Source organism: Panthera pardus, unplaced genomic scaffold, assembly GCF_024362965.1.
Source record: "Panthera pardus isolate Hobbes unplaced genomic scaffold, ASM2436296v1 HiC_scaffold_17, whole genome shotgun sequence".
Lineage (NCBI taxonomy): Eukaryota > Metazoa > Chordata > Mammalia > Carnivora > Felidae > Panthera > Panthera pardus.
This window is the reverse complement of record NW_026526732.1, coordinates 140,435,686-140,459,995: the sequence shown is the minus strand read 5'-3', so window position 1 is coordinate 140,459,995 and position 24,310 is coordinate 140,435,686.

Sequence of the window (24,310 nt, the reverse complement as noted above, 5' to 3'; positions counted from 1 at the left end):
TGTTCTCATTTTCAAACCACTGGACCAGATCGCTTCTGAGGCCCCCTTCTAGCTCTGACATTCCAGGACTCCATGAATGAGTGATGGGAATGAATGGAGGGCAGACCATCAAACGGCTGGGGGTTCCGTCTGGATGAATGATGGGCACAGAGAAGGACCGAATCCATGAAGCACTGAGTGATTTGGAATGCAGGAGAGTTCTGGAGCTTGGCAAGAGAAAGGTAGGGCGGAAGGTGCTGCTGGAGGCATCTGCAGGGATGAGAAGGGAGGGAGGAGGTTAGGCCTGGGTGGGGGGGATGTTGGGAGGAGGGCATTCACCGTGAGAAGACAGTGCATGCGCTTGGGAGCTGGCAGGCACGGGGTTCAATCCCAGCTCCGCCCTCTACTAGGTGCTGGTCTGTGGCCCTGGTTTTAACCACTCTAAGCCTCAGCTTTCTCACCCATCAAATAGAAATAGTGGAGTAGCTATCTCATAGGGCTGGCATGGGTGTATGAGAAAACGCAGGTGAAAAGCGTAGCCCAGTGCTTGGCACTGGGTAAATGGTAGCTGTGCCTTCCTTTTAGGAAACCCGCAGTGACTTGTACTCGCTCAAGCCCCAGTAACATAGCTAACCCCAGGAGGCCCAGAAAGGTGCCCTCCATGGGTCCCCAGGTAGAGGGACACATAGAATGTATGTCTAGGGAAGGGAAATGAGAGAAGTAAAGCAAGATCTGAGGCTTATGGGGCTTGGGGCATCATGCAGAGAGAGAGCAGGCACATGTGGCAGGCACCCAGACACCCCAAGCCTGCCAGGAGCTGGGCACCAAGCAACAGGCTGCAGAGGAGATGGTGGGAGGGCTGGGGCAGGGCTGCCTCGCCAACAGGGCTGTTAAAGAGGTCATGCAGTGGAACGAGCCACCCAAAAAGGCTGGGAGTGGATATAGGAGGCTCAGATTCCACCCCGCCCTGAGATCTACCAGGAGAGAACCATCCCTTTGGCTTGCGGGGGTCCCCAGGATCTAGTAAGGAATTGGCAGCTCATGGCATGTGAGGCCAGGCCCAGGAGTGACACAGAACAGAGCTCGTGGGTCAGAGAGACCGCACTCCCTAGTGGCTGAAAGCCCTGACTCTGGAGCAGGGCAACTGGGGTCCAAACCCTGATTCTGCCCCCAACCAGCTGCATGACCTCGGGCAAGTTACTTACCCTCTCTGTGCTAAATGCGGCGGCAGAGGTCATGGTTCCTGATCTCACGGTGCTCACAGTCTAGCTGGAGAGACAGATGCTCAGGAAAAAAGCTCGCCCACACACAGGTGGCAGGTGGCATAACCATTCACAAGAGAGAGAGGGTCGGTGCCTTGAACTGGAGCTAAGGGGAATTGGTGTGTGTTCTTGGAGAGGTCTTCACGGACCATGAAGTGCCAGCTGGGTTTAGAGAGATTAAGGGGAAGGTTTCCAGGGAGAGGAAGACCTAGACACAGGGATGCAAATGGTCTGTCCCATGGGAGCAGGAGGGGGATTCCCAGGTCGGGGCTAAGGCAGAAGGGGCCCTAGGGAGCCAAACACCTTGAAAGGAGGTGGAGGAGTTTGAAGCTCCCAGCTACCTCCGCTCCCTCGGGGCTGAGGCAGGGGTAGGGGGCACCAAGACGAGTCAGTAGGACTCAGAGTGCCTCCGCTGAGGCTACACCCATGCCGATAGCCCCTGCCAGCTGCCCCAGCCTCCCGGGGTCCCCAGGGTCAGGCCATTACAGGGTGAGATTTATCATGGGCAGGTGTGCTCCAAGACGGTATATTATCCAGGATTATGAACTGTAACAGGATAATCTCTCTAATGTAATTCAAGCTCTCGACATGGCTTATGGCTCCTTAATGTACCTCAGACTGAAGAATTACAAGAACATTCTCCCCCAAGCTCCCCGTGTCCCTCCCTCCCTCCTCTGTCAACCCCTAAATGATTTAGGCAATTGCCTGAAGCCGGATCTTGGCATTAAGTCATAATTCAGTGCAGTTCAGTAAACATGATGGGCAAGGAGATTTTCCTTGCCTGTCCCTTCTCCCACAGAAGCCTCTCTTTCCTCCTCCGTCCAAACCCATCCCCCCACTCAGGGACAGGCTGGATATACGACAATCAAGGAACCTCAGTACACTGGGACTCACCCCAAGATACCCTCAGGGCACCAAGGCTTAAGCTGCCAGGTTTGGGCTTGGGGTCCCCAGGTATCGAGGATGATACACCCCAGGACCTCACACCCTCCAGAGGGAGAAGACAACTCCAGAGCCACAGAATAATGTCAGGGATAGAGCCAGGGATCTTAGGAATGTTCTGGTCCTGCGAATCAACCCTGTAAACTCCTACCCCTCAGGGAAACATTCAAATCTTCTGCAGGTCACACCACAGAATATTTTCCAAATTTTATCTTCTATAGTTTTGCCCCCTCCTAGGAAAAAAAAAAAAAAGAAGAAGAAAAAGAAAAAAGAAAAACCTTGCCTGGGGAGCTGTGATCCCTACAACTGGAAATCCTCATCTGACCCAGCTCCTTTCACTGTACAGGTGGTGATCATGAAACTCAGATGGGTCTTTCCTAATTGCAGCTTATGTTTATTGAGCACTTACTATGTGCCGAGCATTTTCCTAAGTACTTCACATGATTCATTCATGTAATGCTTCCAAAAGTCTTTCATCAGGTGCTCTGATTCTCCATTTACTGGTAAGATAACCGAGGCTCCGAGAGGGGAAGTTGAGGCCACAGGTCCATTAATTTGGAAGCTGCGACGTGAACCCAGGCAGACTGGCTCCAGAGCCTACGTTTCCAACCACTGCCCTACACCGAACAGGCTCATATATATAGCACTTGAACCCAGAATCCAGTGTGTTCCTGCTGATGTAGCAATGGGACAGGGCAACAGGGTCTTCTGGCTTCTAGACAACATCAGTACATGCTCACAGTGGCCCTTGAGCCCCTTTTGCTTTCCAGTCCCTAGGATGATCAAAAAATCCAGGCTTGCCCTCCACCAGCCAGTGGGAAGGCTACTAAAAAGCCCCTCAGCTCAGTGCAGGTAAGCGGCCCCCTTCCTCTCCTGCACTCTCTGTGCCCAGCCCCCACCTCACTCCCTTACCTTCAACATAGAGCTAGAGGCCCCTCTGGGCTGCCAGGATCCAAGGGAGACAGGAGAAATCTCCCCTGCGGTAGTGGGGGACCATAGGTTGGGAAGAGTTGCTCCTAAATTCATCTCAATAAAAACAAGGCAATCCCCCCGGGGAAATCGTGGCATCTGTCAGTGCCTTCTGTCTGCACGGCATTGGTCCTTCCCTAATGTTCTTGACCTCGGCAAATGCTTCCTCTTCTGGTGACTCATTGTTCTCATCTCCGAAGTGGGCTAATAATAGCACAAGGACTAAATTAGAAGCTGCAAGTTAAAAAAAAAAACAAAACACTTTGGATAAAGCACTCCATACTCAGAACACACGCGCACACACACGCACACACACAGGCCCCCCTGGTTGAGTTGGTCATGTAGGTGTGGATTTAGTTGTGTCCCCATGCTCATTCCCGCACTCCTACCCTCATAAAAAGAGAAAGATTCAGATGAGTCGTCTGCCTCTGATCTCTAGATCCAGAATAGACTAGCTCTGAGGTTATACCGGCCACTCTGGACGCAGTCTTGGCATTTAAGAATCTTTGCCCAGGGAGAGGCTGCTACATCCTCAGAGGGGGCCCCTGCCAGATGTAGAAGGAATTTACAATCTATAGTGTTTGCTCATTGAGGCGTATAAACGCAAATGACACTGGGTGTAATGGAATGAACACCAGCAGAGGAGTATAAGGACACCTGAAGTCATGATCCTACCTCTAAATTCCCTTTCCCTGAACCTCAGTTTTCTCATCTGCAAAGTGGGATGTGGGAGGAGGTCTCAGGTCCCTTCCAGTCTAGCATTCTGCTTTAGGGTTTACTTCCTTGGCAGATATCCCCTGCTCCTTTCTCAGGTCTTCAGATTTTTCCTCTTCTGGCCTCTTCCTTCTCCCTTTTCGTGGTCCCCCCAGCCCCACCTCTTCTTGCTCAGAGACTTGTTATTCCAGGAGGTGCCACGAGGGGGAGCCTACAATTGGATGTCTGGGGTCAGGAGGGAAGCCAACTCAAGTGAAAGGCTAGGGAGGTAGTGGGCCAGTCCCCAGACACCCCAAGACCAGGATTTAAATAGAAAGTTGAGGGGCCCAGAGATGGGGCTGTAAACCACAAAGACCATCCTCTACACTCCAGAAGGACCGAGATCCTGCTTTACGGTATTTCTTGTCCTCTGTCATACACTTCTAAGTGCGTATGGTGGAATGATCTCATTTGACCCTCAGTCTAGTCCGCGAGTCATGTGAGCCAGGTGGAATTATCTAGCACCTCTACAGTTGGGGGGAACGGAGGTTCAGAGAGATTCCAGGCTTACCCAAGGTCACACAGCCAACTTGGGCCAGGGCTGTCGTCGATGGTTCAAGTCACACAACCACTGGCCCAGGTCCCACTATGTATGTCCCTGCCTCTTCCAAGACCTTACTCCAGGCCAGGCACACAAGGGACCTTCAGGGATGCTTCTCAAATGAATGAGGAGGCCCTCTGAATTAGGGTGCAACTTCCCTGGGGTAAGTCTTCTCTGCCTTACGTTGGTCAGCATAGGCACAGAACTAGCTGACACCTAGGCTCTACTTTCTACCCTTCACTCTAAACGTCCCGAACCATAATGTTCCCTTCCTACCACATTGCCTGCATGATCTGGAGGTGCTTGGCTGGTCATGCCCTCGCCAAGAGCCCTGGCCTCCTTTCTTTATCTTCCTAGTCTTGCCCAGGTATGTCACCTCCTTCGGGGTAGCCTTTTCACCCCTTCCCACTGTGGGAAGAGGTGGAATCAACAATCAATTATTATTTAAAAATCATTAGAGGGGCGCCTGGGTGGCTTAGTCAGTTGAGCATCTGACTTCGGCTCAGGTCATGATCTCAAAGTCTGTGAGTTCGAGCCCCGCATTGGGCTCTGTGCTGACAGCTCAGAGCCTGGAGCCTGCTTCTGCTTCTGTGTCTCCCTCTCTCTCTGCCCCTCCCCCGCTCCTGCTCTGTCTCTCTCCCTCTCTCTCTCTCTCTCTCTCTCTCTCTCTGTCAAAAATAAATAAACATTTAAAAAATAAAATAAAAAATAAAAATAAAGAAATAAATAAAAATCATTAGATAGCAGTCCGAGCTTCTCCACAATGGGCACTGAGTCTCATTCATCTTGGACTTCCAGGGCCTATCAAAAACTCAGGTCAGCCATCAAATACTCATCTTGGGTACTGTCCCCTTGTGCCTCTACCCTGGGGACCTTTATGAAGAGGCATTTTAAGCATATGCGGCCTGAACAAACGAATGACTGACTGGCATTCCCTTTCCCTCTTGCCCCGTCCTGATCCTTCAAGTATTGGCAAAGGTAACATTTCTGGAGATGCTTCAGAACCCCCCTTAGGCTACCTTTAGCCCCTCTAAACCACCAGCTAGCTCTCCACACCTTGTGCGAGTATTTTCTACAGCCAGCTTCCCCCAAGCTCCACTTCTCCAGGTGCCCAAAGGCCTTCCGGTCAGTGAAGCAAGTGAGTCAAAGGGAGGAGGTAGCCCCTTCAGTGGGGGAGGGGAGCCCTCTTCCGTCCCTTCCTATTGCTCAGCTTAGCCTCAGGTCTCCCCTCCCACAAAACCTGCCCTACACTTCCCATCCCTCCCCTCCCCACCCCACCACATGAAGTTACAGAAGGCCTAGGCCTGGACATTTAGCAGGTAAGGTTTAGAAGCAGCCATGGGAGGGGCGCCTGGATGGCTCAGTCAGCTGAGGTCCAACTTCGGCTCAGGTCATGATCTCACAGTTTGTGGGTTCAAGCCCCAAATTGGGCTCTGTGTCGACAGCTCAGAGCCTGGAGCCTGCCTTGGCTTCTGTTTCTCCGTCTCTCTCTGCCCGTCCCCTGCTCACGCTCTGTCTCTCTCTGTCTCTCAAAACTAAATAAATGCAAAAAAAAAAAAAAAATTTTAGAAGGAGCCATGCGACTCTCAAAGCACAGGGAGAGAGTTTCATTGGATCTAATTCACCTGTACAGGTGAGGCAAGTTGGGCCCCAGGAAGGGAAGGTGACCAGTTCATTCCGTTTACTCATTCATTCAGCAAATATTTACTGAGTGCCTACTATGTGTGTAGCCTTGTCCTAGGACTGGGACTCCTTTGAAAAGCCTCTGCCTTCACAGCAGGTGGGAGGAGATGGACAAACATGAGCAGGTACGGTGGTAGCATGTTACGTGGCGATAAATGCTACTGAGAAATGCAGGGGAAGGGAGATGAGAAACTTGTGGGTAATGGCAGAGGGAGGGCAGAGAAGACCTAAGCAAAATGAGAGAGGAAGCACTGTAGGAATCTAGGGAAAGATAGGCCCAGGCAGAGGGAATAGTAAATGCAAAGGCCCTGAGGCAGAAGAGTGCCATCCTGCCTGTGGCACAGTGAGGAGGCCAGTGTGACTGGAGAGGAGCAGTAGGAGAGGGATGGGAAAGAAGGGCAGAGAGGGGATCAGATCCTGGAGGGTCTTGTAATGACCTGTTTCTCTGGCTGAGATGTGCAGGTATTAGAAGATTTTCAGCAGAAGAGGGACGTGAGTGATCTGACTTTGGCTTTAGAATGATAACCCTGGGGGCGCCTGGGTGGCTTAGTCAGTTAAGCCGCTAACTTGGGCTCAGGTCATGACCTCACAGTTTCGGGGTTTGAGCCCCTCATCGGGCTTTGTGCTGACAGCTCAGAACCTGGAGCCTGCTTCAGATTCTGTCTGTCTCCCTCTCTCTCTGCTCCTCCCCTCTTTGCACTCTGTCTCTCTCAAAAATAAATAATGAATATTTAAAAAACTAAAAAAGGGGCGCCTGGGTGCCTCAGTCGGTTGAGCGTCCGACTTCGGCACAGGTCATGATGTCATGGTCCGGTCTGTGAGTTCGAGCCCGGCATCGGGCTGTGTGCTGACAGCCTGGAGCCTGCTTCAGATTCTGTGTCTCTTTCTCTCTCTGCCTCTCCTCCACTCACGCTCTGTCTCTGTCTCTTAAAAAAATGAATAAACGTTAAAAAAAATTTTTTTAACTAAAAAAAAAAAAAAAAACAAAACCATAACCCTGGGGGCGCCTGGATGGCTGGGTTGGTTAGGTGTCCGATTTTGGTTCAGGTCATGATATCAAAGTTCATGAGTTCCAGCCCTGCATGAGGCTCTCTGCTTCAGATCTTTGTCTCCTCCCCCCTCCAGCGCCCTGCCCCTCCCCTGCTCGCTCTCTTTCAAAAATAAACATTTAAAACTTTGTAATAAAAAATAAGATAATAAAAAGATAACCCTGGCTGCTCTGTTAGGAACAGACTGAGAGGGACAAAGGATACAGAGGGACAAGTTAGGAGGTGTTGCAATATCCCAGGCAAGGGAAGATGGTGGCTTGGAACGGTGGGGTAAGTGGGTAAGTGGTGAAGAGAAGCAGATTCTGGACATATTTTGAAGGCAATGTAAACAAGATTGGCTGAGGCATTTGGATGAATGATGACAGCGAAAGAGAGGCGTTGAGAATAACTCCAAGATTTTCTTCCCCAGCAACTGGAAAGATGAGGTGGTCCTTTTTTGAGATGGCAAAGAGGGGCCGGAAATAACAGCCGGAGGGTGGGGGGAAAGACCAGAATTTCCAAGTTGGACAAGTTGAATTTGAGATGCCCTCTGGACGGTCAGGTGGAAATAGGAAACAGGATTTAGGGGTCTGAGGGTCAAGAGAGAGATTACGGTAGAGCTAGGAGAATAAAAACAAAATCTGAAATCTCGATTCCCGGTAAAGCTCTTTCCAGTGTGGAGAGGACTCTCGCGGGTTGAAGGAGTCAAATACCTGCGCTCAAAACCTAGGGCGCAAGGAGAGGAAATACGGTAACCCCGGCGCGCACGCCCCCAGCCCCTGCGGCCCCTGCGCCTGAGCTGGAGGAGGTTCGGGGACCCGGGCCGCGCCCGGAGGGGGCCGGCGACCTCGGGGAGCTTGGGTGAGGCCCGAGGGGGCCCAGGGCTCCGCTCGCTCGCACGCATCGGGGGCGGGGCAGGGGCCGCTCGGACTCGGGGGCGGATCTCCACTGAGGTCTGGGTTTCTTCTCTCAGCAACGGTCTTGACTCCTTTCCTGGAGCCACCGTCAGATATTTACTTAACCTCGCAGTTCAGCCTCCCAGGGGCCAGCAGGGAGGGACGGAGGCAGGGAGGGGAACGCCGGTGGCCATGGGGAGCGAAAGGGAAACATTTTCTTCCCTCTGCACAGGCCCCGCCTGCCTCGCTCCCTCGTGGGGTCCCTCCTGCCGCGGACCTCCAGACTTTCGGGGGTCAACCAGTCCCTTGGGTTCCACGGGCATTCACGCTAGTCCACCTCCGTGGATTTAAGAAGTAGGAAACCGGCGGTGGGGTAACTTGTTCAAGGACCTACAGTGAGTCTGAGGCGGGGCCAGACTGCCAGGCTTTGGGTCCCCCATCCCTCGTCCAGCAAATGAGCACCCGCGGTGCGGGGAGAGCCAACAGATACGGGTTCTATGAGAAGCCCCCACGTTTGCCAGCCTTGCGGCTTCGGGCTAGACACTTCACCTCTCCGTGCCTCCCTTTCTAGGTGTGTAAAAAGGGAGTCATCACTCTTACCCTGCTTCCTTGTCTCGTTGAGGGACAAATAATTTAAAAAAAAAAAAAATACCAGCTGCCAATTGCCGAGCCCGGGTGAGCCTGGCACTGTCCCGGGCTCCTCGCACAGGGCCTACTGTTGTCCCCCCAGCTTTGTACACCCTGCCGCTCATCTAGTTGGCCAGGATGGGAGCTAGAGGGAGGAGCGAGGGGAGGCCCGAACCCAGCTCCTAGGCCTGAAAGGAGCCCCCCACCCTCCCTCCCAAGCCACGGGCCCCGCCACAGGCCCAGGGGTCAGTGCTGGGGGCACTGGGGGAGGGGAAGCCGGGGGCCAGGGGGAGCGGAAGTCCCTGCTCCGAGGCCCCACTTCCCCCCCCCCCCTCCCCTCTGGCCGGCCCCGGGGCAGGTGAAGAGGGGACCGGGCTCCGCTCCAGGTGGCGGGGCAGCGACGGGGGTGGAGAAAGGCAACAATAGCACTTTTATTTGGGACTGTTTGGCTCTGAGCGGGTGGGCGGAGGAGGAGGCGGCCGACGGGGCTGCGGGGGAGGGGGTGGTCAGCGGCATCTGGCTACACACCTGCTCCTGCTTAACCCTGTGCGTGCTGGGGCTGGGCGCGCGGCGGGGGAAGGCGGCGTGGCTGCCGGGAACCAGACCCAGGCCGCGGAGCGCGCGCCTGCCGGGACGGCCAGCCTCCGGGATCCCTGGCCAGGCCCGGCGGTCTCGGGGCGCGCGCGAATGGGGACCCCTGGCGGGACAGTGCGGATGTTCCGTGCCCTCGGCGGTGCCCCTCGACCTGCATTGGCCTCTCGGGCACAGCCCGCGGCTCCGGAGTCTGCCTCCAGCGCGGCTCCGCGCGGCTCGGGCGGGAGAGGGAAGGCCAGGGGGTGGCTCCAGGGCCTCGGCGCGGATTCCCCGCCGCCCTTCGGGCCATTCCGGGAAGCCGGCCTTCCGGAGGCGGCGCGGCGGCCACGGCCATGCCAAGGGCGCGGGGAGCGGGCCAGGCCCAGCGGGCGGCCGCCGGGCGGGGAAACTAGTGCTGGGCGCGCCCTCTCGCGCTAAACGCTTCCAGGCGCGGCGCTGCAGGTGAGCCGGGGCGCCCAGCGCACCCCACCCCGGCGCCCGGGGCCTCGCCGACGCTCCCTGCCGGCAGGGCGCCCGGGCCGTGGAGCCCCGCGCTGCACCTGCCCGCGCCGGGACCCCTGCCCGCCCGCGGTACCACCCCTCCCACCCCCGGGCTGGCGCGCTTGCCGGCCGCACAATCGGAGCTTGTTTGTGGGCGGAGGAGCCGCGCCGGGTGCGGCGGCCCCGCGCCAGCCCACTGATCCCATAAAATATTATTTGTGTTTAAAAATTCCAGTAATTGGCTATGCAGCCGCTTTTTCCGAGCCCCTTGCCAAGCGCAGTAAAATCTCAGTCCGGCCGGGGTTATTTTCATCATGCAAATTCCCATTTCTGTAAACAGGGTTAAAGCCTGTGGAAGAGGCTGGGCTAGAACCAGAGAAGAAAAGCAGAAGGATGTGTTCTCCGAGTCTGGGAGGTAGTCACACTGGGTCTCCATTCCTGTGATGACCTGGGTAACTGAGGAGAATTATTCAAATAACCCACCCCCCTCTCCCAGTCGCTTTACTTTGAAGACCAGTGCCTGGACTATACTGGGTAAAAAATCCCTGGTTTTCTCAACTTTCCCTTCGCTTTTTTCATTTGAATAACTTACATCATCAAATCATGGAAGCATAATTCTCTCTCTCTCTCTCTCTCTCTCTCTCTCTCTCTATCACAGGAGCAAACTGAGGTTCAGAGAGGAGAAGGGACTTGCCCAAGATCACGCAGCAAGTTTGTGCCGGAGCCTGGGCTAGCACATAGATTGCCTGAAGGCCTATCGGGGAGAACCCCTGTAGGGTTTTGAAGAGGAGGAAGCTGCTGCCGGTGCCCCTGTAGCCAGCACAGAAAGCCCCAGGGCCTGGCTCTGGGATGCTGACTGTGGGCACAATCTCGGGGGAGGGGGGGGAGGGGGGGAGGGGGGGAAGACTCCCTCCCTTTCCAAACATACACACTTCCTGCCCCTCAGGAGCTGGGAGCCGCCTGTGGAGGAGGAGGGAGGGGGAGGGGGAGGAGGAGGGGGAGGAGGGGGAGGAGGAGGGGAAGTCCCTGCCAAGGTCTTGGAAACCCTGAGTAATGGACAGGGGAGCCTCTGCCCTGCTCCACCCAGTGATGGCTGCTGTCTGCAGCGGGGAGCAAGAACCACACACGTGGGAGGAACGGATTTCTTCAACAGATGCTGAAAGAGAGCCCAGATTCTGAAGTTGGCAGAATTAGGGCTCAGAAAAGAGTAAATAATAGTGTATTATTTGTAATATAATATTGTCTTGTATGTAATATATTGCTGCTATATTGCGTTGAGCACCTAGCATGTGCCAGGGACCACTGCACAATGTGTCTCATTTAACCCCTACAACAAGCCCAGGAGGTAGGTATTCATGTTATAACCACTTCCTTTCTTTTTTAGTATATGTGGAAATAAAACCAATAGTTCAGTGCTTGAGAGTTTCTGCAGGTCAGCTTATCCCGGAATAGTATACCCACTTTCCAGGTAAAGATACCGAGGCTCCAGGAGATTAAGTCACTTGCCCAAGGTTGTCAGTAAAGAAAGCCCTTTCTCGAGAGATTTCTGTGAATGGAAGGCCTCTGGGTTTTCTTCTTTCCTTCACCAACCCCAAGTTTTCATGGTAGCCCAGCCTCCCTCCGTTGCCCCTTCAAACCTTCATGCCTGTTACCTCCTTCCCCTGGACATTCCTTCTCCCTTTTATTCTCAGTCTTCCCCATCACCTCCACTTCTTTGAACCCTAGGCCCCTCAGCCCCAGAGGCTGAGGGATATCTGCGCAAATAAATTATCTGTGCTGCTGCACTTAGACCACTAACTCAGGCAGGTTAAGGGAAAGCAAGTTCTAGAGTTCCTTCCTTAGTAACAACAAAACTCCTTTTTCCCAAGAAGAGGGGTTATGTGCTTAGCAGCGCCTCCTCTGTGCTCATGCAAACACATGCACACAGATACTCACCCCCCAAACCAAGAGTCCCAGTTGCGGTCCCAAAGAAGGAAGACATTTCCAGTGGTTCCGGATTATCTTACAGCAGAGTGGGCAAGCTTGCGAGGTACTGAGCCTCCCATCACTACAAATGTCACAGCACAGGCTGGATGTCCCCTGTCGGATGTGGTGCCAAAAGAATTCCTAGGTCCCCTTTGGCTGACTTGCTCAGAAATCAATTCTAACCCACCATTCCGGCTACGTTGCTGTACGAATACAGTTCCTGTTGGTAATCAGACGGAATTCAGAGTTAGTGTGTAAGTTTCTTGTCAATCTCTGAAGAGAAATACTATCAAGGTGGCTGATGTCAATAGGAGAAGGAGAATGGACTCTCAGCAGAGCCAAGTGGGAAGACAGCTTCCTGGTTGGGGAGGGAGGGATACGTCGTCATGGGGGCAGTGTTGCGAGGTTGGGGGGGGGGGGGTCCTTGTTGAGAAAGGAAAGAGGAAAGGGAAAACAGTGTCTTGTGGATTCTGGGGGCACCTGCAGCTGAAGACTCTAACATGGGGAGGTATAAGGGAAAGCCAGCTTCCAGAGTCCCAAGGGCCTAGCAGGGGTCGCCAGAGGTCTTATCTCCCCCTTGGAGCTCATCTCAGCCCTCTAGATTTCCTGCCTTCAAGGATTGCTTCCTGCTCAAGTGAGGCCTTGAGTATGTTATACTCAGATGAGGGGCCCCCTCCACCCAGCATTTGAGGACTTAACACCCTCCTTCCCAGAGTCCATCACAAGAATTAAAAAGTGGGGCTACTGTCTCATCCCTCAGGGAAAGAAAGAGCTGCCCAAATGAGCCAGGTTTCACAGGGCTCTATCTGTGAAACCATCTGTGGCACAGGATCCGGGGGAGATCGGGGTGCAGTGGACTTCCAAAGAGCCTGCTCTGGCCAGGCTTGGTAAAGCCACAATGGCTTCTTGGGGTGTCTGCCCCACGAGTATGATGTCCCCTGAGGTTAGGAGGCATGGCTGGCACCTTAGGGCTCATTTCTTTTGGGACCTTGAAGGACCGAAACAGGATATTCTTCCCTTACAGTCTTCTCTCTTCTCTTCCCACCCCAGAGGGGGGACCACAGAGTGGGGTGGGCACCCTGACTTGTCGTCCACTTGGCAAGTGATTTTGAGAGATCCTTCGCAGGGACAGGCGAGATCAACGACGACTACAAGTCCTGAGGCACCTGGGGGATGCAGTCGGTTAAGCATCTGACTCTTGATTTCGGCTCAGGTCATGATCTCACAGTTCATGTGAGTTCGAGCCCCACGTCAGTCTCTGCGCTGGGATTCTCTCTCTCCCTCTCTCTCTAGCTCTCCCCTGCTTGTGAGCATGCCCTCTCTCTATCTCTCTCTCAATAAATAAACAAACTTAAAAAAAAAGGGCGACTAAAAGTCCTAATCCGTTAGGAAATGCCAGTTAGGAAGAAAGATATACATAAAAAGAAAAAATGCTCTACGGTGCAACTTACACAACAGACACCAAGTCTACAGTCAACCATGAGACAGGAGCAAGGGACTGAGGGGGCCTAGGTGAGGAATGCTTCAAGGTCTTCACCTTTGAGTGGGCTTTTGGTAGAATTTTTATCGGGCTGAGAGGGGTCTGGCAAAGTATTCTGGGTGATGGGAATAGCATTCAAACAGCCTGGAATCGGCAAGCCTAAAGCAGGAATCTGGGATGAGGGTGTTAGCTGGGAGGTATGGGGGGAGAAGGGATGGGATTCTAATGCTTCCTCCCACCCCCATGATCTTTTCCTAATCCTGGAAGGCCCCTCCCCTCCTCTCTCACTTTTTTTTTTTTTTTTTTAAAGAAAGATGGGTGAACTCCATCTCCAAACTGTGTCTGAGACCCCGCCAGCAGGGGACATTGGTGGTACGGAGGAGGAGGAGAAAACGGGGTGTATGTGGAAGGACACCCTCCTTGCCTTCTGCCTGTTTGGTGTGTCTCTCTGTCTCTGACTCCCGCTCAAGGATCCTGGTCTCCTCTCTGCCTGATCTCTCTGCCTCTGGCCCTCTCAGGAGTCCTCAGCCTCTGCCTCCTAGTGCCCATCTCTATCATTCCCGCCTCCTGCTGTCTCCCTTCTCATCCTCACCTGACTCCGCTTCCTCCTTTGCTCGGGATGAAAACTCTCCTCCAAGTGCCCGGGGAAACAGTTGGGGTGGGGGCTGATGCCTGGCCTCTGTTCTCCAGGGAGCAGGCCCTGTGGTGAGAAGATGTATATTCCTCCCTGCGCCTTCTCTGGGCCCCGCGTCTCTGGGTACATCCCGAGGACAGAGGTGATGCCCCATTCCCGGCCCACCCCAGTCTCCCGCTCTGCCCCTCAAAGCCTCCCCTCTTCCTCCTCCAAGGAGGACCCACCATTTTGGGGGAACAGCCCCCAGTGGAGACTCAGTCAGCTTCCCACTCGAAAACCTTCAAGATAGCGCTGGGGTTCCCTCCGGGGTCCAGACCCCAGGCCTTCCCTGAGGAATCTGGCACCTCCCAGGCCCTGTGACAGCTAGACAGCTGGCCCCATACCATTTCGGTCTCTGATTTGTACCAGAAGCCCCACCAAGAACTCTCCTGTCAACACGCACCTTCTTCAACGGAGGCCCCCTCCCTAGGTACACGTGACAGCTCCTCGCCCTGTCCCCCCCACCCCCCCGCCGCCTTCAAAATAAATATTTTTGCCAGATTAGCAACAGTCTGCCTCTTTTTTCTGTCCCAAAAGAGAGAGAGGAAGGGCACAGCTGCAAGCCCTTTCAGGGGCCTTATTTCATTTCATCTTTACACTAGCCCCCAAAAGTTGAAAATATGTCAGCTTTTGTAGATGAGGAGACTGAGGTCCGAGAGCTGGTTCCTTGCCGAGGCGGCAGAGTGGAGATGGGATGTCAGGTCTGAGTCTGAGGCCCACAGTGATATCTGGAGGCAGATCAATGACAGTACCATGGACAGGAGAGTGGGACCCTGCAAGACCTTGATCTCTCGCATTTGGGGCCCGCTTTAATCTGCCAGGTTGCCTTTGAAGACTTGGGGCCAACTGCCCTCAATATCCCCACCCTGAAACCTCACCCCCCCCATATGTTGCTAAGGCCACGACATGCAAATGAGACCCCCCCCCCATACACACACCCCCAATTCTCCTGCTCAAGACACAGATGAGGCAATTAGGTCTCTTCTCCCTTAGCATTACCAGGACCTCCTTCAAAACCCAGTTCATAACCAATTGCAGTATGTGGACCTAATTGGAATCCTGATTCAAATAAGCTGACAGGGAGATCTATTGGGCACAAGTGAAACTTTGACCACTGGATGTTTTCTAACAATATGATTTTTAGAACAGCTTTAGATTTACAGCCAAACCGAGAAAATAGTAGAGTTCTCATACACCCTGCCTCCCACCCCCAGTTTGCACTATTGTTGTTCACATCGTACATGTGCACGGTGAATTTGTTATAAGTAATAAGCAAATATTGATAAATTATTATTTAAAAAAATTTTAATGTTTTTAAATTTTTGAGACAGAGACCGACAGAGCCTGAGCAGGGGAGGGGCAGAGAGAGAGGGAGACACAGAATCTGAAGCAGGCTCCAGGCTCCGAGCTGTCAGCACAGAGCCCGACGCGGGGCTTGAACTCACGGACCGTGAGGTCATGACCTGAGCTGAAATCGGGCGCTAAACCGACTGAGCCACCCAGGCGCCCCTATAAGTTATTACTTTTAAAAGTTTATGTATTTATTTTGAGAGAGACAGAGACAGCGCCAGAGGGATAGGGGCAGAGAGAGAAGAGAGAATCCCAAACAGGTTCCGCACTGTGAGTGTGGAGCCTGATTCGGAGATTGAACTCACAACCATGAGATCATGACCTGAGCCGAAACCAAGAGTGGGAAGCATAACCGAATGAGCCACCTGAGCGCCCACATAAACCTATACTGATACATTATTATTAACTCCAGGCTATGGTTTATTCAAATTTCCTTAGTGTTTACTTAATATCCTTTCTGCTGTGCCAGGATCCCATCCTGGATACCACATTGCATTTAGGTGTCATGCGTCCTTAGGTTTCTCTTGACCGTGACAGTTTCGTAGACTTTCCTGGTTTTCCACGACCTTGACAGTTTCCAGGAGTACTGGTCAGATACTTCGTCGAATGTCCCTCCATTGGAATTTGTTGTCTTTTGTCAAGATTAGACTAGGTGTGGGTTTTGGAGAAGAAAATCGCAGAGGTCCGGTACTACTATGCTTATGACTGTTGGCATTGACCTTGACCAAAAGACCGAGGTGGTATTTGTGAAGTGTCCCACTGTAAAGTTACTCTTTCCCTCCCTTCCATACGTGCTCTTTGGAAGGAAGGCACTATGGACAACCCACCCATAAGCAGGTGGGGGGTTATGCCGTTCCCTCCCTCGCGCGTAGAGTAGCTATAAATTATTCGGAATTCTACATGTGAGATTCCTCCCCTTTCCGCTATTTATTTATTCAGTTTATATCAGCATGGACTTGGGGATATTTATTTTCTACCTTGGGTAATAATCCAATAATCCTATACTGTGTTGCTTAAATTGTTTCAACTTTGGCCTCTGGGAGCCATTTCAGTTGGCCTCTGTGTCTCTTTGACATATCTCCACCGATGGGGGATTTTTGTTTTCGCTTTTGTTTTGCTTCAGCACACCCATGCTTCCTGGCACTCTAAGACACTCCAAGTTCAGCGGGTGTATGTCTTTCCCCAGTCCTAGAATCAGCCATTTCTCTAAGAAGCCCTGCTCCCTTTTCCTGGAGGGTGGTATTGGGAACCCAAATCTGGGTGCTAAGTGTATTTGTTGATGCCGGGGTTAAAGACTTAATTTTTAATGTTTTATGTGATCATCGTATTGAAGATATTTTTTAAAGAGCCCCCTTTTCTAGATGCATAGGGAATATTTATGGCTGAGATATGTCTGCCATTTGCTTCAAAATAACGTGGGAAGAGATGGGGCAAGATGGGCCATGAATTGCTCCCTGTTGAGGCTGGATGATGTGATTCATAGGGGCTCTTCACGCTGTTCTGTCTACTTTAGTGTATGTTTGAAATGCCTGGAGTAATATTTTAAAGTAACGAGATGAAATTCAGTCGCGATCACCTCCTCTAGAAGCCGTTCTTGATTACTCTTACATGGCACGCCTTACTCCTGCTGGGCGTTTCTATCCCTTCTAGAGTGGAACCCTGCTCTGTGGGGGTCCAGGGCTTCCGTTCACTGCCAGCCTGAGGATGGGGTACCCCATGAGACACCACTGCAGCATGCCCCATCTGGGGGTGCTCAGCCCAGGGCCAGGAAAAAAGCTCCTCCCACCAGCTGTCCCCAAGTGCTACATACAGCAGGCCAACACGGTGCCAGCCAATTTTCACAGGTGCACTTTCGGGTTACCCTTCATACAGTCCCAGGAAGTGGACGTTATCCTCACCCTGAATTTACAGGTGAGGAAACTGAGGCTAAGTGAATCGCAGCACGTCCCCGACCATGCATTTTCTAACGGGCAGAGCTGACCCCTTCTGAACCCACCGTAGGGAGAGGAGATCTGTGTGCTCAGGGTTTTCCATTTGCCCCTCTGCGTCCACCCTCCAACCTTCCCCCCTTCCTCTGTCCCTAGAAGCTGACCCTCTGGACCGCATCACTCAGCTCTATGTCCTCTGGCTTCCCTTTGGGTTTAGCCGATGGAGGCACCATCAGAAGGTCAGAGGGTAGAAGAGAGATGTGGGGTGTTGGATCCCCTGAGCGTTTTTCCTGCTGCGTCCCCCCCCGCGGAAGGCCCGTCCTGGTGTTGGATCCCCTGAGCGTTTTTCCTGCTGCGTCCCCCCCGCGGAAGGCCCGTCCTGTGGGACAGCCCTTCCTAAAGCATCAGCACTCACTGACTTAGGGAACCCCACCTCCCCTTCCCATTCATGCCCGAGGCTGCTAACATCTTCCCACTGGGCATTTGACATTTTCATCCCCTGTCTCCCTGCATTAGATGCTCCTCAGGGCCCTCCCTGGGGCGGGGCCCTGCAGTACGCCCTCAGCCACTGAACAAGGCTCCAGTCTCAGCAGATGGTCACAGAAGACCTAACTACACGTACTGGCCACTGCGAGGAGAGGAGACAAGAAGGGTCCAGAGCCAAGGGTTAGAGGCAGGGGGAGCTTCGCTTTAGGGCTGAGATCTTTTAATTTAATAAATGTGCTGAGCGTTGTCTCCTTTCTGTGTTGCTGCCCCCAGAGTCCCTCCTGTCACTTCTGGCTTTTCTTCTTCTTTCTCCCTTTCTCTGCCCCATTTCCAAGGTCTGCATGAGCCTGTGTCTCATCCTTTGCTGATTGGCGTCTTTCAGTGCTTCCCTGCCTCTGATAGCCTCACCTGTCTGTCTGTCCCTCCCTCCACGCCTGGCTCTGTTTCTGTCCGCTCCATCTCTACCCACCACTGCGTTCGCCCTTAAAATCTCTCTGTTTCTACCTTTCTGCCCCTATTTTGTCCTGTCTGTTTCTGCCCATCTGGCTGTCCCTCTCTTGTTCCCGGGGCCTGACTCGACCCAGACATTTCCTTATGGCCCCAGCAGAAGATGCTGTGTCTATCAGGCAGGGTCCCCAGCAGGAAAGCAGATTCACCTCCATTTGGCTCAAACAAAAAGATTTAAAGAAAGGAGTCTTTCCAGAGTTAAGGGAAGGAACTGGAAATGTTGAGGCGCCACAGGTGAGCAACATGGGGTATCATTACCACCTAGGCTTTAGGGGTCAGGGGTGCAAAAGTGCTGTGTACGTACGCCCCATGAAGGCTGGAACGGTGCGGGGGGGGGGGGGGGGGGGGGGGGGAGGGGTGCTGCCCTACAGGAGCTGCACTTTTGGAGAGCTGCAGGCACAACAGAGACAAGGGGCTCCCACCTCCAACCCCCTGCTGGCTACTCCCATTGTCTGGACTCAACAGGAAGCCACAGGGCTCTGCCTCCCTGACACAGAGCAGAGCCGAGCAGAGAAGGATAGAGCAGCAGATAGGCTGGGGGCCAGGGACAAACAGGATAACCAGCATATTAGGTGCCCTCCTCAGAGTCCTGGCTGAGCAAACCCTTTGGTTGTCAACCTCCAGAGCAGTCTCCTAAGCCCCTCCTAAGCCTTCCAGAGAACCAGTGTCTGAGGAGCTGAGGTTGGAGTTCTCAACCCTGCTCTTTACTGTCAAGGTCATGCATTCTCAAAGCTCAAGTGAGAGGGTACTGTGATCATCTGTCTTCTTACTTCCAGGTAATCCCTGCTCGGCTAGTGTAGCAGTTAGGATTAGGTTTTTGCAAGCATCAGGAAGTCCAAAATAACAGTTGCTTGAAACAGATAATAGTTTATTTCTCTCACACAGACAGAAGTCCCACACATAGGAAGTTCAGAGTCAGGTGGGTAGGTTCACAAAGTCTCCTTCCATTCTATTCCTCTTTCTTCCTTAATATATAGCCTCTGCCTCATGACCCAAAAAAAGCTGCTTAAGCTCCAGCCATCCCACCTTCATCCCAGTGAGCAGCAAAAAAGGAAAACTCAAAAGAACGATTCTGTTTCCATTTAAGAAGACTTCCTGGAGGCCCCACACACTCTCATTGACATATTATGGGCTGGAACCCTGTCTGTGGCTCTGTGGCTATGCTGAGCTGCAGAGGAGGCTGGGAAATATAATTCTTATTCTGAGTGGGAACATATGCAATAAAAGAACTGATGATTCTATTACTAAGGAAGAGAATGAGAATGGATACTAGCAGCTTCCACCACAGGTGGAATGGTCAAGATTGCAGGATTTGGAGACACTGAGGAAGCAGGGGCAGGGGGGTGCATGTAGCAAAGTTTAAGGAAAAGGAAGGCACTCAACCTCTCACCCCTTCCTTTCTTCCCTCAGGGACCTCCCCGCATGAGGCCTCCCCAACAGCTGCAGCTAGAGTGGGCTTTCCTTCCCTTGCCACACATGTGGCCACAGCACCCAGTTCTCACTGACACACTTAGCTGAAACCACCCCATGTGGCCAAGACCGGCCACCATTTTTCTGTGCTTAACTTCCTCCACTCTTCAGGGCATGGCATGACGGAGGCCCCCTCATCATGGGAAACTCCTCTTTTCCTGAATCTCCCTGCGTCCGGCCCCCCTCCCCACCTCGCCCTTCTTCCTCACGGGCTGGGCCCCTCTCACCAGCCATTGCTGGCCCCTCTCTAACCCTAACTGATGGGCTCTTTCCTTGCCCAGGCTGGTTGCCCTCTGTGGACACACTTTTCCCAGACGGTCTCATCCACTACCAGGGCTTTAGAGACTCTGTTGCTTAAGGCCCTAAAATGTCTCCAGCCCTGACTTTTCCCTCCTGATTCAACAACCATTCACCTCCCATCCTCACAGACACCTCAGATGCTACAGGACCCAGAATTCTGGTGCTCCTCCCCACACCCCCTTCTGCTCAGGAACTGGAGGGTTCACATAGGCCAAAACACTCAAGCCCTTCCCCCTTCTCCTCACCCTCACCCTCCTCTGCAACCCATCAGCCAGTCCTGCGTGGTACACCCATCCCTTCTCCCTCCTCCACTGCTGCCCCCCCAAGCTGGTCTCTGCTCCAGCCTGACCCCTGCCCAGCCCCCACCACGCCTTGCCCCTGCTCACCCCTTCCCCTCACAGCCTCAGGGACGGTCTGGGAGCACTAAGCAGATGGGGTCACTCTTCTCTTTCCAATGATCCCCAACCGCACGCACAGGAGAATCTCACCTCCTCCCTGTGGCCAACAGTATCCCCCATAGACAGTGGGGCCTCTCCCCTTCTCCCCCTGCATCTCTACCACTCGCCCCTCCCTGCTTTCTTTTCTTTTCTTTTCTTCTTTCTTCCTTCCTTTCTTTCTTTCTTTCTTTCTTTCTTTCTTTCTTTTCCTTTCTTCCTTTCCTTTCCTTTCCTTTCCTTTCCTTTCCTTTTCAGTTCTGTAAACAAGCTAACATCTTTCCTTAATTTTCTTGTAAGTCTTCTGCAATTGTTTTATGTGTTCAATTTCTTCCTGTCTGTGTCACTTCACTAAAATGCAAGCTCCGCGAGGACAGGAAATACGTGGCTGTCGCCTCAGCCCAATCCGTCCAGCGTAGGCCTTGGCGCATACAAGGTATTCAGAAATTCTGTATTAGATCAATAAATGAATCCTTCTCTGTCCTCCACTATGCCTAACTCACGGCCAAGGCAACCACTGGGACTCAGCAAAGCTGCTCTTGGCCACTTAGTTGCCATCTTGATCCAGCCCCAGATATTCCCAGAGTTTTCCGAGGGCCTCAGTATCAGGGGCTCTTTGAGCTTGCTCTAGGCTGGCTCCCAAGGAGCCAACCCTGCCTCCTCTGTCCTTTCTGCTCTCCCCAGGGGCACCCTCACCACCCCCCCTGCACGCACGTACACACAGGCACCCACTCACCAACAAGCCTGGAATAAAGTGTCACCTATTAAGTCCTCACTATGTGCCAGGCACAGCTAGTCCTCACAAGCAGCTCCAGAGGGTAGACTAGAAAAGATTAGATTCTTTTCCAAATGAAAAGACATGACCCCAAAAGATGAAACAATTTGCCCAAGACCACACTGGTGAGCCGTGAAGCTGGATTCAGACCCAGGGCAGTCTGATTGACCTCAACTGTACCAGGCTAGCAGGTGGAGTGATGAGAAGGTTTTAAGCACCCCCTCCTTGTAGTATGCTCACCCCACCCTGATACTCCAACTTGCCCTTCAGCCCTGGGGTTCTTGCGGTGAGGAGACAGGACCCCCCAAAGTTAGGGACTGTGGCAGGGGAAGGTCAAAGTGGTGATGCAGGAGAGTACGGGGTTTCGTCTTGGGTAGGGATGGAGCTCTGGCTTCTAGGGGATGGGGGAAAGGAGGGAGAGGTAAGAGAAATGATGGACAGAGAGGCCGGTTGGGAGGTTGAAGCACCCCGGATTCTGAATGCCACTGTCTTCTTGCCTTGCCTATCACCCAGCTCTGCTCCAGAGGTCTGACATCTCCCCTTGGGCTGGGGAGGGAGGTGACCATTCTCCATTTCTTGCCCACCTGCCTGCAGCCCTCCCCCCTGCCCCCACACACACAGCCCACCTGTGAAGGAAAGAGTCCACTGGAGTCCAGGCATGGGCGCTTTGGAGGGAAGAAGGGGGAGGGTTGAACAGAGGTGCTTCTTATCCCTCTTCAGGGGAGGTAGTGAGGGCAGAGGGCTCTGCACCCAGGACAGAGGGAAGCAGGAAGGTGCAGCAAATATCCGAGTGAGAACCTGCGGTGGGCGAGCCAAGGCTCCTCTGTCTGACAGATGAGGAGGGGCTCTGGCTGATGAGAGCAGGGCCCGAGAGGGACAACTGTCAGAAGTACCCCCCCCCGCCCCCCACTGGGGTGTGGCCCAGCTTTGGAAGGGAAGTAGAAAGGGGTCCTGTCACCAGGAGACCCTTTGTGCCGCCAGCTTTTGGCAACGGAAAAAGCCCCTCCATAATCCGCAGCCCCAGGCTCCCAGGCCTGATGGGAACTGGTCCTCTTCCTTGGGCCTCAGGCCTCTAGGGGAGGGACAGTGGGAGGTGTGGCACCTTGAGAGGTCAGCTGAGGCTGGTGATAGATCCTTCCTCCAACTTCAGACCCTGGTCCCAGCCGGCCTGGGAGAGGAGCACCAGAACCTAGGGGTGAGGTCAGGCTGCTCCCTGGCATCCTTGAGAGTTCTTCTGGCCTCAAGACCCCTCCTCCTCTGCCCTGTGGGTGGGTCTATCATCTCACCCCAAAAAGCGGCTCTGCGCTCCCCTCCCTGTCCTTTTACAGACTCCTTCCTCCCATATGCCTGAGGGAAAAGGTCATGGACACTGGATTCAGAAACACTCAGCTCGAATCCTGACCTTGCTCCTCAGTAGCTGCCTGGCCTTGGGCAGGTCGCTTAGCCTCTCAAAGCCTCAGTTTCCCTGTCTAAAAATCATAAATGTAAGAGCCAGACTCACTTCATGATGTCTCAGCAAAGACGAAGCGACAAGATGCCGAGGAAGCCAAAAGCACCTCACGTTCTCTACAGGGCCCTTTTCCAGGGAGGGGAAGTCCTAGTGAGCTTCCTGGAGGAGGTGGCTGGGAAGGGCTGAGGTGCCAGTAGGGGTCACTGTGAGTGTGCAGGCTCCTAGGGACCTGTCTGGGGCTGTGGGGTGTAGGTGTCTGGTCCAGAAAGGACAATGTAATGTCTACGAGCTAACGCCCACCTTATCTCTTGTCGCTCCCAGCCCAGGACAAGATCTGGGCCGAACTTCCCAGGTCTCTCCGCCCCGAAGGCCCCCCTGACCTACCCCAGGGCGGGCTGGTCTCCCCTTGGGGGGGCCAGGGCCAAGAATGGACGCGTCAACTGGAGCAAATTAACACGTAGGAAAACACCCCAGCACCTGGAGAAACAGGAGCAGGGGCCCGGGGAGGGCGGCCAGAGCCTTGGAAGTCAGAACCCGAATGGAGCGATAATTCACCCGAGTGTCCACGGCCTCCCGCCCTGCTCCCCACCCCCGCCGCTCAGCCTCTGGTTTCAAAGGCGGACAAACAGCACACTGTGCTGGTCCCAGCTCCCTCGCTAAATCTTCCTGTCTTCAGCTTCTTGTAACTTGAGCCGGCTGAGCCGACCCTCCCTCGGAGGCCTGAAGGGTACTGGAAAAGGGGGGAAGGCAGGGGGAGGAGGAGCAGGGGGAGGAGAGGCAGGAGGGAGGGGAGGAGGGGGGAGAAGGAAGATTCTGACCAGTAACACTGGGGCCTCAGGCCTCACCCATTCCTCCTCCACTGGGCAGCCTCTGTGCCCCATCTCTGGCCAGCTGCCCCCTTTCCTCCTCTTTGGGGTCTCTGTGGGGCAGATGTTGCTGTAGAGGAAACCTTTGCTTTCACATGCACTGTGGCTTTGTGATTCTAGCTGCTGCTGAGCGTGAGCCCCGTGTGAGTATGCGTGTGAGTGGCAATGGGGGAGGCTGTTGGGAGTTCACAGCCCAGCATGTGGAAAAGTCATTTTCTGGCTTGAGTTGGGGGCAGACAGGGCTGGGGAGCCGGGCAGTCCTGCCCCCTCCTCTCACCCCTAGGGGAAAGTCCAGTAACCAGGGGAGGACCCTCCCACAGCCACTCCCAACCTGAGACAGTGCTGAAGGCATTGCTGCCTGCCAAGGGCCTCCCCAGCCCTCCTAACCACTCAGGATGCCTGAGAGGGTGGTCTTGAGGATGGCGGGGACCCCCATCCCTCTTCCGGGTTTCAGGCAGTGTGGCCCCTGTTGGGATTTTCAGCGAGAGGTGCTGCTTCAAGGCCCAGGGAGTTGAGGGACCTCAAAGCACAGGGGAACTGGAGGCCCCCAGGAAGGGCAGAGGACATTTAATTAACGGCTGGATGGGGGGAAGGGGTCAAGATCTGACTGGTGGGGGCAAGGGTAAGAGCAGAGGCGAAGGGGGGGTGAATGGAAGGGAAAGAAATGCAGGTTGTTCCGAGTGCAGTTAGTGTAGGGGCAGGCCTGAAGCGAGGGGTGGGCAGAGAGCTGGCGTTAGGATTCAGGGTGGGGAAAACGCCTCGGTACAAGACATGGTGGTGAGTTCATTCATGCCGGTATCCATCAACAAATCCGGGCACCTCCCATGCGCTGCGCACTGTTCTGCTTCCTGGAAATACACGGCAGTGAGCGG